At 42.7% G+C, this 14,658-nt stretch overlaps 1 long non-coding RNA gene across 2 annotated transcripts in view; it reads right to left on the minus strand.

Moving 5' to 3' along the window:
* Window positions 1-14,449, minus strand: part of LOC148055432 (uncharacterized) — a 37,157-nt gene extending 22,708 nt beyond the window's left edge. For both annotated transcript variants that reach the window (XR_015705356.1, XR_015705355.1), the window contains exon 1: window positions 14,280-14,449. This is a non-coding gene — a long non-coding RNA (uncharacterized LOC148055432). The remainder of the gene's footprint in view (window positions 1-14,279) is intronic.
* Window positions 14,450-14,658: the final 209 nt, after the last annotated feature.

Consider the following 14,658-nt stretch of genomic DNA (forward strand, 5'->3'; position numbering starts at 1 on the left):
TTGTGAGATTTATCCTCCTGATAGCAAAGCTTTGGGATATACCTTTGTGTAGGTGAGGTTATTTGTGTATGGAATAACATTTTCTGGCTTATAAATCTCTACACTTGTGTCAAAGAAAAGCAGGTTAGAATAAGACATTAAAACCTAGGATAAATGCCTTACATGCAATTGCTCTTTTAGCTGAGTTACTTTCACGAATGCAGTATTAAGGAACAAACCCAAATTTTTCCTCAGTGTCCTAAGAGCAGTCTTTAACAGTAGACTTGGGTAATTTTGTGTTACAGAAACTAAAGAGGAGCCTGAATCCAATGTCTGCATAGGAGGGAGATACTATGCTGCTTTGTCCTGATTTTGTAAGGCATACAAGTCTTTTGAGGTAATGTCTAAGAATTCAAGCCCATTCTGCCACTGGAGGAGAATTCCTACAGCTTTCCACCACTTTCATCTTCTACTTTCACAGTAAGCTACTCTAGAATTAAGTAGAGGGTCTAAAAACCTGTAAAACATCTACCAGTTTTTGTTTAATTTTTAGAATTCTTGGAGTGATATTCAGAGAAACAGAGTGGGATATCTTTTTAAATACTGTATGCCATGGCATGGGGTTTTCTACGGCAACATGAGGGTTATGTTTCGCCCTTTTCCTTAGTCCCTCATCTTGGCTCACAGAGTAGGAACCAGACCTTCCCTCACTTATCACTGCAGGAGATGAGGGCACATGAAGTAAATGTCTCTTCCTTTAATTGTTTGTTTTCTCCTTGTCTGCACTTGTAACAAGAAGGAAGCAAGGAAAGAATAAGGGTTCCAAATGACACAACTTTTTCACTGACATACTCTTGGGGAATTGCATCATCTTAGGGTGGAATTGTCATGTCACACTCCTTACTCCTCTTATGTTTTTGTTAAATTCCTATGTAAATGGGATAGGTAACTCACAGTAGCAACTCATCTCGAGTTAAAGGTCAGCCACCCATTATTGCCAGCAGACTGGTAAGGAGGAGGTTTCCATCAGAGATTTTGCTTCAAATTAGACAGAATGGAGAATCAAATCCAAGCCTTGAACATCTTGGGAATGATTGCCTGTGGATTCTGCTCTGCATCCCAACATTTTTAAAAGTTAATTATAGTTGGTTTTAATTTTAAAGTCCCTTATTCTAAGAACACTAAAGGAGGTAGCTGTCATTTTGTATATGCATTTCTGACAGTTTTTCAAATGGTTTGTTTTTATCAATCACTGCAGTATATTTTCTGCAGCAGAATTCATTACTGCATTGAAAAAAATCAAATGTTTCTCCGAAGTTATCAAAGGGAAAAACATGCAAAACCCCTGAAATGTGTATTTTTCACCCACTGCCCAAAGGCAGCCAACATAGTTTAAGGATGAGGGTGGCTAAATGGCCTGGATATGATCAACCTCTATCTAACCTATTTTCTCCAGAGTATTTTTTGCTGTAAACTAATCTTTACAATGTCAGTTGTTCAACATTATCAGTGTCATTAATGCATCCTTCCCAGCAGTAGCATGGTCAAAGATTTTGCTGATGTTGCTGCTTCTCAGGTCTCCAGTGACTCATTATCTGAAATGTTCTGATAACTGAACACACCATACCAGAAAACCCTCCCTGTAAGCAAATTTAGTCCAATTCCAGCACAGGACCTTGACACATGGTGTGTGGTGAACATACAATTGTATATTTAGTTAGGCCAGAGGTTATAGTAGACTAGGCAGAGGTATATCAAATTTTGCCATTTTTTCTTCATTGCTGGGTTTAAGTCTGATGAAACCATGGGGTTGGAAAACATGGCCTCTTTGCATCTAGTTCCTCTCTACCATACTCTGTATTTAAGAAATGTGTCTTATCATTCAAAAATCTATCTTCAAAACAGGATTTCTTCACTTACCACTTATTTTGAACCTATTTGCATCTAACATTCATCCTCAGTTTTCCCATGAACAGTATAAACCCATCTCTCTTGAGTCAGTCTTTTAATCTGAAAGACTTTTTTTTTCCTCTGCATTTTATTCCACTTTTTTTTTTTCCAGTCAGTTTACAAGCAAGTATCTGTAAACCAATTAGTTTGAGCAACTTGACTGAACCAAGAGGCCATGGTAGCCTTCATCTATAAAAATATGGCACACATACCTATGTTGCTAAATTAATCTCAGAAAGACTATTTCTGCAATAAGACTTTAGCTAGTAGAAAGAGTAGCAGAATGTGACTTCAAAGAGATTGCATATCTTGCACTATAAAATACACTTTAGATAAAGTATCCTAGCTGGTAGCACTTTGATGTGGAAATCTGTACTGTTACATCCTTACTGACTACTACACTCACTTCTGAGATTATTATTTTTGAATGAAAACTGTGAGAGAAAAAACTAATGAGGTTAAGTTTTACAGCTCAGCTTCCTAGCAAATGAAAGATTATTTTTGGACTTCTGTCTACTTTATTTAGAATTTAACCATTGAGGTTTCCAGATAACACTGAAACTTTTTAATTCAGCACAAATTCTGGGATTTACCTAGGCTTTAAAGGCCAAGAATAACAAACAAAACCTTCAGTCTTTGTTAAAGAGAAACAAATAAAAAATATTGCAAGGAACTTACTCAATTGCAGCACGAGTCATTGTGACTGTTCACATAAAGTATGAAGGGCAGAGCTGGTTTAGTGTGAAGTCATTGGAACTCTATTTTAGACTAGCTAATAACTGTTCCAGAATATTCCTATTTGGTTTTATACGTTAAAGGATCTATTGGGCTAAGAAGAAAGGTTGCTGTTATTAAGGTTGAGGGGGACTGGGAGAGAATATCAAAGTACTGGCTGAGATTATTTTAACACCTTTTTTTGTAATTGGAAAGTACAAATTAATCAAAATCTAATCTGCTTGTGAGAAAAGACTGATTTCAGTTTGTTTCATCTTTCCAAAATGTACTGGGGGAAAAAGTTTCAAAATTGGTGATTCTTCCTTTTTTAATATTTTGAAGAAAAAAACAGTTTGAAATAATTGTGTTAGTAAACTGTAGTAAATAACATGTAAAAGTTCAAAATTAGAGCAAAACCCTGTGATAACCCAAACTGATCATTAGGCATGGTTTTCTGTTGCTGTTGTTGAAATTTTAAGTGTTCCCCAATTCAGAGAAAATGTGCAAAATCTCAATTCATCCTCTTGAGGAAAAAACTAATCTCTAAAGTATATGTTATATATCTATATATATTTTATTTGAACGAAGAAACTATTAAAAACATTATTATTCATTTTACAATAACATTGAGGCTGTATGTCAGTTAGTTCGTTATCTTCTAGTAACAAACCGTATTGATTAGGAAAACAAACCAAGATTAGAGGTAAATAGATTAATAAGAGGACATTCTTTTAATAGTACAGCAGCAATAATTTTAGAAATAAGATTATCATAGAATCATAGAATGGCTTGGGCTGGAAGGGACCTTAAAGATCATCTAACTCCATCCCCCCTGCCATGGGCAGGGATGCCACCCACTAGACCAGGTTGCTCAGGGCCCCGTCCAACCTGGCCTTGAACACTGCCAGGGACAGGGCGTCCACAATCTCTCTGGGCAACCTGTTCCAGTGCCTCACCGCCCTTTGAGTAAAGAATTTTTTCCTAACAAACATCAAATCTAAATCTCCCCTCTTTCAGTTTGAAACCATTCCCCCTTGTCCTATCGCTATCTGCCCTTATAAAGAGTCTCTCCCCCTCTTTTATATAAGCCCCCTTTAAGTATTGGAAGGCCACTATAAGGTCTCCCCAGAACCTTCTCTTCTCCAGGCTGAACAACCCCAACTCCCTCAGCCTGTCCTCATAGCAGAGGTGTTCCAGCCCTCTGACCATTTTTGTGGCCCTCCTCTGGACCTGCTCCAACAGGTCCATGTCTTTCTTGTACTGAGGACTCCAGAGCTGGATGCAGTACTCCAGGTGGGGTCTCAGGAGAGCAGAGTAGAGGGGCAGAATCACCTCCCTCGACCTGCTGGCCACGCCTCTTCTGATGCAGCCCAGGATATGGTTGGCTTTCTGGGCTGCTAGTGCACATTGCTGGCTCATATCCAGCTTTTCGTCCACCAGGACCCCCAAGTCCTTCTCTGCGTGGCTGCTCTCAATGAGTTCTTCTCCCAGTCTGTACTCATGTCTGGGATTGCCTCGACCCAGGTGCAGGACCTTACACTTGGCCTTGTTGAACCTCATTCGGTTCATATGGGCCCACTTCTCCAGCTTGTCCAGGTGCCCCTGGATGGCATCCCATCCTTCAGGTGTGTCAACTGCACCACTCAGCTTCATGTCATCTGCAAACTTGCTGAGGGTGCACTCGATCCCACTGTCTATGTCATTGATAAAGATATTGAAAAGCACTGGTCCTAAGACAGAGCCCTGAGGGACACCACTCATCACCGGTCTCCACCTGGACATAGAGCCATTGACCGCAACTTTCTGGATGCGTCCATCCAGCCAATTTTTTATCCATCGAATAGTCCACCCTTCAAATCCATCTCTCTCTAATTTAGAAATAAGGATGTTGTGTGGGACTGCATCAAAGGCTTTACAGAAGTCTAGGTAGATGACATCAATCGGTCTTCCCTTGTCAACTCTTGCAGTGACTCCATCATAGAAGGCCACCAGATTGGTCAGGCACGATTTGCCCTTGGTGAATCCATGCTGGCTTACTCGGATTATCCTTAGATTTTTTAAAATTATACTGATATTCAAGATCTATTAAGACAGCATCTTTTGCTAAAACATTCCATTTTTCTCCTCTTAATGCATCACTGTATTTTCAGTTCTCATCCTTTATATGCACATGGTGGTATGAATTTTTTTTTCCTGAAGCATCAAAATGCCATTAAAGATGACAAAAGTAGGAAGTATCCAATTTCCATGAAGAGAGTCATGAATGCAGATATTGCCTCTGTATTTGCTAGAGTATATTCTTTGTTCGCACTCTCTATTTAGTGTTGAACCAGAAATAGAATTCCCTGTTGCCTGAGCAAAATGCTGGGAACATGATGAGTTCTGTTCAACAGGCTCATGTTAATACTTATCTTCATTTTCCTTGTAATTTTCATTAACAACTAACAAAATTCTAAAGCAAAATATGTATGTACACTTCTAGTATAATTTAGTACATAATACCCCATACTTATTTACTAGCACTGTATAATTTAAACTGGATAAAATTATGTCCCAGAACATTGTTTGAATCAAAAAAGTAAAACCAGCAACTTTTTGTGTGCAAAAAAACCCCTGTGGATGGAATAGGATATAGAATATAATGTGCACATAAGTATAGTATAGAATATGGGACTTATAAGGCAACTGGATATTGCAATGATGTATATGGAATGTGTATCTTTGGATTTGGGATAATAATCATCCTAAAAAGAAGATGAAATGTAGAGGGAATAGTACTAAGTAGTTAATTTCACAAACACTGGAAACAGCTTGAAAGTCTATTTGAATCAGAAGCCACTACTGAATTTAAATCTGGGTTGTTAGTCTTTGCATATATATCTAAATATGTGTGTGCATATACGTGTGTATATACATTTATGTAGATGTGCACACACACAGAGCTCATCAAAAGCTGATGCAACCACTGAACATTGCTGACATTTTCTGTTGTTGAGGTGATTTTTCATGACATATGCATTTGAGCATAGGTTTTCCTGGAAAAACAGTAATGAAAAAGAAGAAAATTGTGGCTCTTTAAAGAAACTAGAGGCCAGACATGATTTTGCAATATTCATCAAAGATTAAAATAGTTCGAAATGGACAGTCCAAAACTTCTGATCATTCGGAGGCACTGAACATTCATAAACAATAGCTAAAATTTGAAAAAGATTACATGAATTGCCCTGCAGGCTGTCTCTTTGCCACATTAATGCATTTTACCAATTTTCTGTCATTTTTAATATTGATTTACAGGCGATACTTTTACACTTATGCTCCTAATTTTCAGAGCCTCTCAGCAATCACCATATACTGAATATTGAGCTAGTTCAGTTATTATCACTCCTCAAGTGAGAATTAAGCACACCATGTCCTATTATTTATCTTTGCTTATCTTCCCATTGCCACTGAGCATATACTTACTGTGTTTTCCTTCTTCACTCATTTATGTGCCAGCATTTACACACATTGTGTTATTTTATAAAGTATGAAATATGTTTTTGCACACATTCAAGACTCTGCCTTGTAGCAAATTTAAAAAATATTAATGTATGGGAATATTTAGGAGACTGCATAAATTTAACTTGGTTCTACAGCTAAACTAGCCAGCTACAAATTAACTGATGAACATTTAGTCTAGCACTATCTGGGGCCAAATGTATATTATATTTCTTGACTAGAAGTGATATATGGTATCATAGTACCATTCACTCCACAGAAATTATTCTGACACTAGCTGAGAATCACTGTGTGTAGGTTAATTATTAATTTACAAAATTTATATAATGCAAGATCTTAGTTATGATAAAATTTGGATGACTAGTTTATAGTTGTAATCTCTAGCTTCACAGTTGGATCAGTTTTACACCTCTGATGTCTTTTTGTCCTATATTTAAGAGAAATTTCAGAGTCACAAAAAGCTGGAAGGGGCTTTAAATGAATTGGAGATTTGATGGTTATCACTGATGGTGGTGGGAATGTCTGATAGGACAGTATCAGGTGACTGGAAGAAAAAAAAATATTTTTTTCTGCTAAGATGGTGCATACCTTTCTTTTAAACACTAAAACACTCTTGAATATGGTCCTAAAATGAGAGAAAAACAGCTCCCATAAGTTCCAACTTCCATGGGTATCAACGGAGCTAATTGCCACCTACTTGTGAAGACTTGCTCTGTTGCGTCTAGCCTAAATCCTATTAAAACCAAAAGGAACCATTTGAGTTTGTCCTAGCTGAGTAACTAATGTTACTATTTCATCAGTTTAATGTAACCATGAACATGTCTGTTCTTTAGCACAAGTTATGTTTTATATAATCTTCATGCTGAACTTTTTGGCTGTTGAAGATTCACTGGATAATATTTTAGTTTCTGAAATATATACAGTCTCTCAAAAGACAGATTCTGTTTAAAGCCATTTTCTGTATAAATTGTTATTGCCAGAGAATGAAGAGTGCATAGGATTTGTAAAAGCACAAGAATAGATCATGGCCATCACAGAATCACAGGATGGATGTAGCTGGAAGGCAGTTCTGGAGATCATCTGGTCCAACCTCCTACTTAAATCAGAGTCACCTAGAGCAGGTTGCTCAGGGGCCCCTCCAGTTGGGTTTTGAATATGTCCAATGATGGAGACTTCACAGCCTCTCTGGGCAACCCATTCCATGTTTCACTCCTCTCACAGTAAAAAAGTTTCTGTTTAAATAGAATTTCCTGTAATTCAGTTCGTGCCCATTGCCATTTGTCCTGTCGCTGGGCATCACTGAGAGTAGTCTGGCTCCATCATCAGTGAAATGAACTCAGTCTAGACTGTTGAAAGCTTGCCCAGCAACTTCTGTTAGCTAGCAGCATCCATCTTCATTAAACAAGAGAACACTATAAATTCATAGGTACTACATCTGCAAACAAATATCTTACACAGGTGTGGCATTTTCACTGACTAGACAAATTGGATATGAGCCTCTAGACAGCTGTTTTGTTCAGTAATACAGCAACATCTGTACAAATATATTTTGGGATATCATCACTGTGATAGCTGAGCTCCATAAAGTGAAACTGCCTAGGTTGTCTATACAGTGCCAAAAACTGGACTCCCCACCTGGACACCTCCACCCCTCCCCAGCTAAAAAGCTGAGTTGGGAATTACTTCTTATTTTCCAGCTGCCTCAGTGAGGAAGTTCAGACCCTTCTCCCCTCAGTAAATCCCTTCTCCAGCTTCTCAGTCCTCTTGCTATCACTATTTGGATACCTGTTGTGGCAATACCAGTAGGGAGTGAGAGATGGGGCCTAGTGGAACTTTCCCAGCTTGTAAGAGGTTGACTCATTTCTACATTATTTATGCAATTCTTGTACCTTTCTTACATTGCTCAGAAATGAATGCAGAGGAAAGACTGAAAGAATAACTCAAGCTTATATGATACCAGACAGGTAAACCTACTAGATCTGTGCCTGGCATCTGTTTGATCTTCTCTGTACTTTTGTTTACTGTTTCTTGTAACAATTAAAGGATTGTATGAATCACCAACTATGAGATGTGAACCTGAAATTACATTTTGAAGTTCAGCCAGTGCCAAATAGATGCTGATGAAGCCTATGGAAGGTGCTAGACATCTTAATGTCAGATACTCAGACTGATTCTGCATTGCTGGAAGGACTTCACTGCCAAATCAGAATGGGCAGCACAAATCTCATGTGTGCACACATCTGAGGACAATGCTATTAAGAAAACTTAAAATCAATATGAACTACAGATTTTATTTGATTTTGTCTAACAGAGAAATCCCATGGTCTGAAGCTCATTCTTTCTGTCTGCTAAATTACTTTGAGACCACCTTAGGTTTTACGGGTTATTTGGAAGGGGGAGGCCACTTTTAGATCGTGGTAAATTGGCCATCTTGAGGCAATTGGATAGCAAAAGTAAATCAGGTTTTGGACATTCGTTTTTCTCCCCTCTTCTTCACAAAGCACCAATATTTTTGGATGAAATATTAATTTTTACATTTTGATTAATCAAAAACTCCTGTCATCACTTGTGGAGTAAGACATTTACCTTTCTAATTGGAAGCAGCCAAATATATTTGCAAAAGCTTTGGCCACTGCTGCCAAAACACTTTACTGTTTTATATTGGCCATTGATGGGATTGAGTCTCTGCAGCTAAAAATGCTGCTTTACTGCAAAAATCAGTAGGTAATCAAGGAGAAAGAATGGGAAGAGGCAAACTCACTGAAGAAATGGGATGGATTATCATTATACATACATGTCTCACTGGCTGGGGAATGGGACTTTCCTGTTCCCTGGGTGTCAGCAGAGGGCACAGGAGGTGTATGCTTAAATATAGGATACATACTATAGAGCCTATGTTCCCTTCTGTCTCTTGTTCCTTTCATTTGATGCGTGAAAGAGATACCGATTTGGTTATTGTATAAATGCAGGCATGCACTGTTGAGGAACTGAAGACACCAAATGTTTTACCATATTCTTTATCGGTAGCAAATGAGAGCTGGAGTTACTGCTATAAGAATTAAGGAATTAATGATGCCTTTTATTAGTCCTGCCTCTTCTGTTGGCCCTCTTCTTTGATTTTTCATCTCTTTGGTGCCATTTCCTTACATTTCAGAGGGAATTCCAGAGCTGTTTTGTCCTCTTGAAAGAAATTAATCTGGTGACTGTTGAGAAATGTAAATGTAATAAGTGTTTCTGCAAAGAAATGGCCAATGCTGTTGCTACTCTATATTTATCTCTACATCCACAATAGGCAGCCCTTATAATACAGGTTGGAAAACCTTTCAGAGCTGCTAAAATTTTGAAAAGTCAGTAATAAAATACTGTGTTGGGTTTGGCTGGGATACAGTTAATTTTCTTCATAATAGCTAGTATGGGGCTATGTTTTGGATTTGTGCTGGAAACAGTGTTGATAATACAGGGATGTTTTTGTTACTGCTGAGCAGTGCTTACAGAGTCAAGGCCTTTTCTGCTTCCCACACCACCCCACCAGCTAGTAGGCTGGGGGTGCACAAGAAGTTGGGAGGGGATACAGCTGGGACAGCTGACTCCAACTGACCAAAGGGATATTCCATACCATATGACATCATGCTCAGCATATAAACTGGGGGAAGAAGAAGGAAGGGGGGGACATTCGGAGTTATGGTATTTGTCTTCCCAAGTAACCGTTATGCGTGATGGAGCCCTGCTTTCCTGAGGATGGCTGAACACCTGCCTGCCACTGGGAAGTAGTGAATGAATTCCTTGCTTTCCTTTGCTTGTGCGCGCGGCTTTTGCTTTACCCATTAAACTGTCTTTATCTCAACCCATGAGTTTTCTCACTTTTACTCTTCCGATTCTCTCCCCCATCCCACTGTGGGGAGAGTGAGTGAGCGGCTGTGTGGTGCTTAGTTGCCAGCTGGGGTTAAACCATGACAAATACTAATAAAAATGTCCGTGGATTAAACAACAATCATCAAACATTAAAAATATCCTTTCATATATTACAGTATAGTAAAACATAAGCCAGAGTTACCTGTAGTGTGAGCAATTTTTACTTCTGCTCATTATTTGTGGTTCCACATCACCAAGCAAGATTCATAAAACTTTGAAGAGACATTGTGTTTTATGTGGGCGTAATAGATGCTTTCCATGAGCACATCTTGTCTCTTCACAGGAGGGATTGCAGACACATGCCTGTTCTCCTTTCCAGCCTCCAGAGTAATTGTGGTGGGTTGACCCTGGCTGGATGCCAGGTGCCCACCAAAGCCGCTCTATCACTCCTCTTCCTCAGCTGGACAGGGGAGAGAAAATATAACGAAAGGCTCGTGGGTCGAGATAAGGACAGGGGGAGACAGTGGCGCAGGGGGACAGGGAATGGGGGTTGCGGTCAGTTCATCACATGTTGTCTCTGCCGCTCCTTCCTCCTCAGGGGGAGGACTCCTCACACTCTTCCCCTGCTCCAGCGTGGGGTCTCTCCCACGGGACACAATCTTCCATGAACTTCTCCAACATAGGTCCTTCCCACAGGCTGCAGTTCTTCATGAACTGCTCCAACGTGGGTCCCTTCCATGGGGTGCAGTCCTTCAGGAACAGACTGTTCCAGTGTGGGTCCCCCGTGGGGTCACAAGTCCCGCCAGCAAACCTGCTCCAGTGTGGGTTCCTCTCTCCATGGGTCCTGCCAGGAGCCTGCTCCAGCGCAGGCTTCCCACAGGGTCACAGCCTCCTTCGGGCATCCACCTGCTACGGTGTGGGGTCCTCCATGGGCTGCAAGTGTGTAGCGTTCGTTACATATCAAGGTTATACCGGTGGATCTCCAGCCGACCCGGGCTGGGGAAGGAACAGTCAGCACACACAGTGTGGGTGTTCAGCTTCCTCGTTTATTCCGCAGTAGTTTACCTTTATACTCTCAGCAGTAGGCGTGTCATGTTATAAGGGGCGGAGACAAGGGAGGGTCGACCCTTAACTCTTTCCGTACATCGCGTGATCTTCCAGTCGCCAACCCTTATCTTTACTACATTTCCCCCTCCCTTAGCTCCAGTAGCTCTGGATCTCGCTGGGGAAGCTGCGCATAAAATAATCGATACGTGGTAAGACTTCTTAATATACGACTCATAGAATGCATAATTAAGTGTAATAGACAGGGTAGTAGCATAGCAAGGACAAGAATAAGTAATAAGATTATGAGCCCGGTTATTAAAGGTTTGGGAATATTGGTAAACCTGTTGCCTATGTTAGCTATAGCTCCTAAATTAAGGGAGTTTACTTGTATTGCATCAGATAGTTGGTCAAGCGCGTTGGTGTGGCTCTTAGAAATATTCAATGTATCATTGCCTATTATGACGTTATTAACATTCCAGTTTTGTAAGCCTGGGATAGTGGAGCTCTGGTTTGACTTGTGGCAGCAACTGTCCTCCTTATCTCTAGTGAAGTAGGGGGTGAACAATAGACAGCTAGAGGCTTGTCCAATAGCCGGCATATACAGACACGCATCCATTACGTTCATGGATTTTGCCCAATCCAGCCAGTAGTTCGTCGCGGCTCCCTCATTGCTCCCCCACACCATCAGGACGCATAGGGAAATGGTAACCTCTCAAGATAAGACTCAATAGATTGATTAATGTCTATACGGTCGAATATTTCGACTGGGTACCCATTCTAGCGTCCCTTTCTCGGTTTGCACACATGCATACCCACATCCCAGGCAACGGAGGGAATAAGGGCCCCTCCATTCACGGGTTTGCAGGTCCCGTACTTGAACCAAAGGGTAAGGCCCTTCGTTCTCATCGAGCCGGAAATGTGCCTGGGTTGCAGTCTGGGTTTTATAGGTGTTCCCTCGAATGGTATGATTTAAGGTAATTAGTGCCGTCGTCAACAGACGCTGTGCCCGAAATAAGGGAGGGTCAAGGGGAGGGGGAACCCCTGTTCCTGGGCTTATCTTTTCCCCCTCCCTAAGTCGGTCGAGTAACCCTTTTAATGTGCGGTGCGCGCGTTCTACGATGCTTTGGCCCGTACTGTTGTAGGGAATGCCATGACTCAACTGAATATCCCAGCGCGCGCAAAAGTCCTTTGTCTTCTTGCTGACATATGCCGCTCCATTATCTGTTTTAATTTTTTGTGGGATGCCAAGTTGCGCCATACAGTCCTGCCGATGTAAAATAACTGCGAGAGCATTTTGTTTAGCATGCATAGTCGGTAAAATAACTCCACTGCAGGTATCAACTGTGACATGCAGATACTTACGTGGATTAAAGGGTTCATAAATCGTAACATCAGACTGCCATATTTGGTTGGGCTGCAACCCTCGAGGGTTTACCCCTGCCTCCCAGAGGGGACCTTTGGAACACACAGGATAAGCAACAGTCGAGGATCCCTCGTCGCCCTCTTGGTCCTCACTGCTATCAGAGCTCATGGGGTAATCGTGTACAGGCTCCCTCCACTGTGAAGGAATACCAGTTCGCTTTCCCACTGCCCAAGGGGTAGGGGGTCCCTCTGGTGGCTCAGGTATCACTGGCAGTGCCGGGGGAGCCCTACCACCCTCCCCCCAGATGTCGTCAGCCGTGACGCCGGTTCTCCTTGATCCTCAGATCCTTTCCTGCGCTCCGCTCTCTGTGTGTCCAGTACCCGTCGATCACTGGGATGCAACGGGGCGTCCTCAGAAGGTGATGGTGCCTTGCCCTCCTTTTCTCCTTCCCGCCATCTTCCTTCACGTAGTTCGCGATACCGCTGGGATCCCACATCGACCCCCGGGGCCCAATCCAGCAACCTATCAGTCAGCTCCCTTTCCACACATTGTTGCAACTCGCCCCAGGGGTATTGAGTAGGTGGCGGATCCGCCGGTGCAGGAGGTGCCGAAAGTTCCGTGGGCGGCTGCTCTAGACTCCCCACTCGTAACGGGAACACCTTTCCCGACTCCTTTGTTCCCGCTGCGCCATAGCCTCCCTGCGCCTCCCCTTCCTCCGTTGGCTCAGTCCCCAGTAACGACGGCCCCATCTGTGCCCCACAGGCCACCCCTTCAACTCGAGTTCACACTGGAGTTCCAGCCTGTCCAGTACAGCAGTACAGAAAAACAGCAGAGATGCCCTGGCCATCTGCCAGCCCAGGCACATAGCCATTGCTGTTATCAAAACGTTCCCAGGCACAGCGGAGTAAGATGATAAGCAGTTCAGCAGTACAGCAAGCAGCGAAAGCAAAAAGCAGCCACTAACGAGCATTAGACTCTAATATACAGTAAGGCAAGCAAGCCCCGTGGCAAGCACAGAAACCTGCCGATTAATAGCTAAACAGCAATACCTGCTATAACCTCGATCTAGCACATTCCAATTAAATCTGTCGTTATCTCGAACCCTTTGTACCCTATGTTGGGCACCAAAAAAAACTGTCGTGGTTTAACCCCAGCTAGCAAATAAGCACCACACAGCCGCTTGCTCACTCCCCCCTGGTGGGATGGGGGAGAGAATCGGAAGAGTAAAAGTGAGAAAACTCATGGGTTGAGATAAAGACAGTTTAATGGGTAAAGCAGAAGCCGCGCGCACAAGCAAAGCAAGGAATTCATTCACTACTTCCCATAGGCAAGCAGGTGTTCAGCCATCCTCAGGAAAGCAGGGCTCCATCATGCGTAACGGTTACTTGGGAAGACAAACGCCATCGCTCCAAACGTCCCCCCCTTCCTTCTTCTTCCCCCAGCTTTATATGCTGAGCATGATGTCATATGGTATGGAATAGCCCTTTGGCCAGTCTGGGTCAGCCCCCCCTGGCTGTGCTCCCTCCCAGCCAGCCTGTGTCCCCTCCGAGACTAAACCCGTTGGCTTTTCGTTCCCAGAAACTTCATGCCCCATCAGCGCGCTACGTGCGGCAAGCCAGCACCGCTTTTCCGCAAATCCCTTCTTGAGCACCCTTTCTACTGTTCCCCAGGCGCGAAGCCGGTCACTGGCTCCTCCAACATTGCTTATGATCACTTCTGTCAGCTCGTTGCATATTTTCCCCCAGTTTAGGGTGTCCAAAACTTCTGTGGGAGCGCCAAGCACTCCCCGGCGTAGCATCCATTGGATGCAGTCGCCCGTGGGCCTTTTCCTTATCGCCCCATCCTCGCCCACCTCCGTCGCTACCAACTTTAGTACCTTTACGAGTTCCGTGAGCTCCATCGCTGCTGCCTGCAGCCGATCACGTCGGGGTCACCACTATGTAGCGTTCGTTACATATCAAGGTTATACCGGCGGATCTCCAGCCGACCCGGGCTGGGGAAGGAACAGTCAGCACACACAGTGTGGATGTTCAGCTTCCTCGTTTATTGCGCAGTAGTTTACCTTTATACTCTCAGCAGTAGGCGTGTTATATTATAAGGGGCGGAGACAAGGGAGGGTCGACCCTTAACTCTTTCCGTACAGCGCGTGATCTTCCGGTCGCCAGCCCTTATCTTTACTACACAGGTGGATATCTGCTCCCCTGTTAACCTCCATGGGCTGAAGGGGACAGCCTGCCTCACCATGGTCTTCACCA

The sequence above is a fragment of the Nipponia nippon genome, unplaced genomic scaffold, assembly GCF_047370975.1.
Source record: "Nipponia nippon isolate SJK-2023a ecotype South Korea unplaced genomic scaffold, ASM4737097v1 scaffold_22, whole genome shotgun sequence".
Classification (NCBI taxonomy): Eukaryota; Metazoa; Chordata; class Aves; order Pelecaniformes; family Threskiornithidae; genus Nipponia; species Nipponia nippon.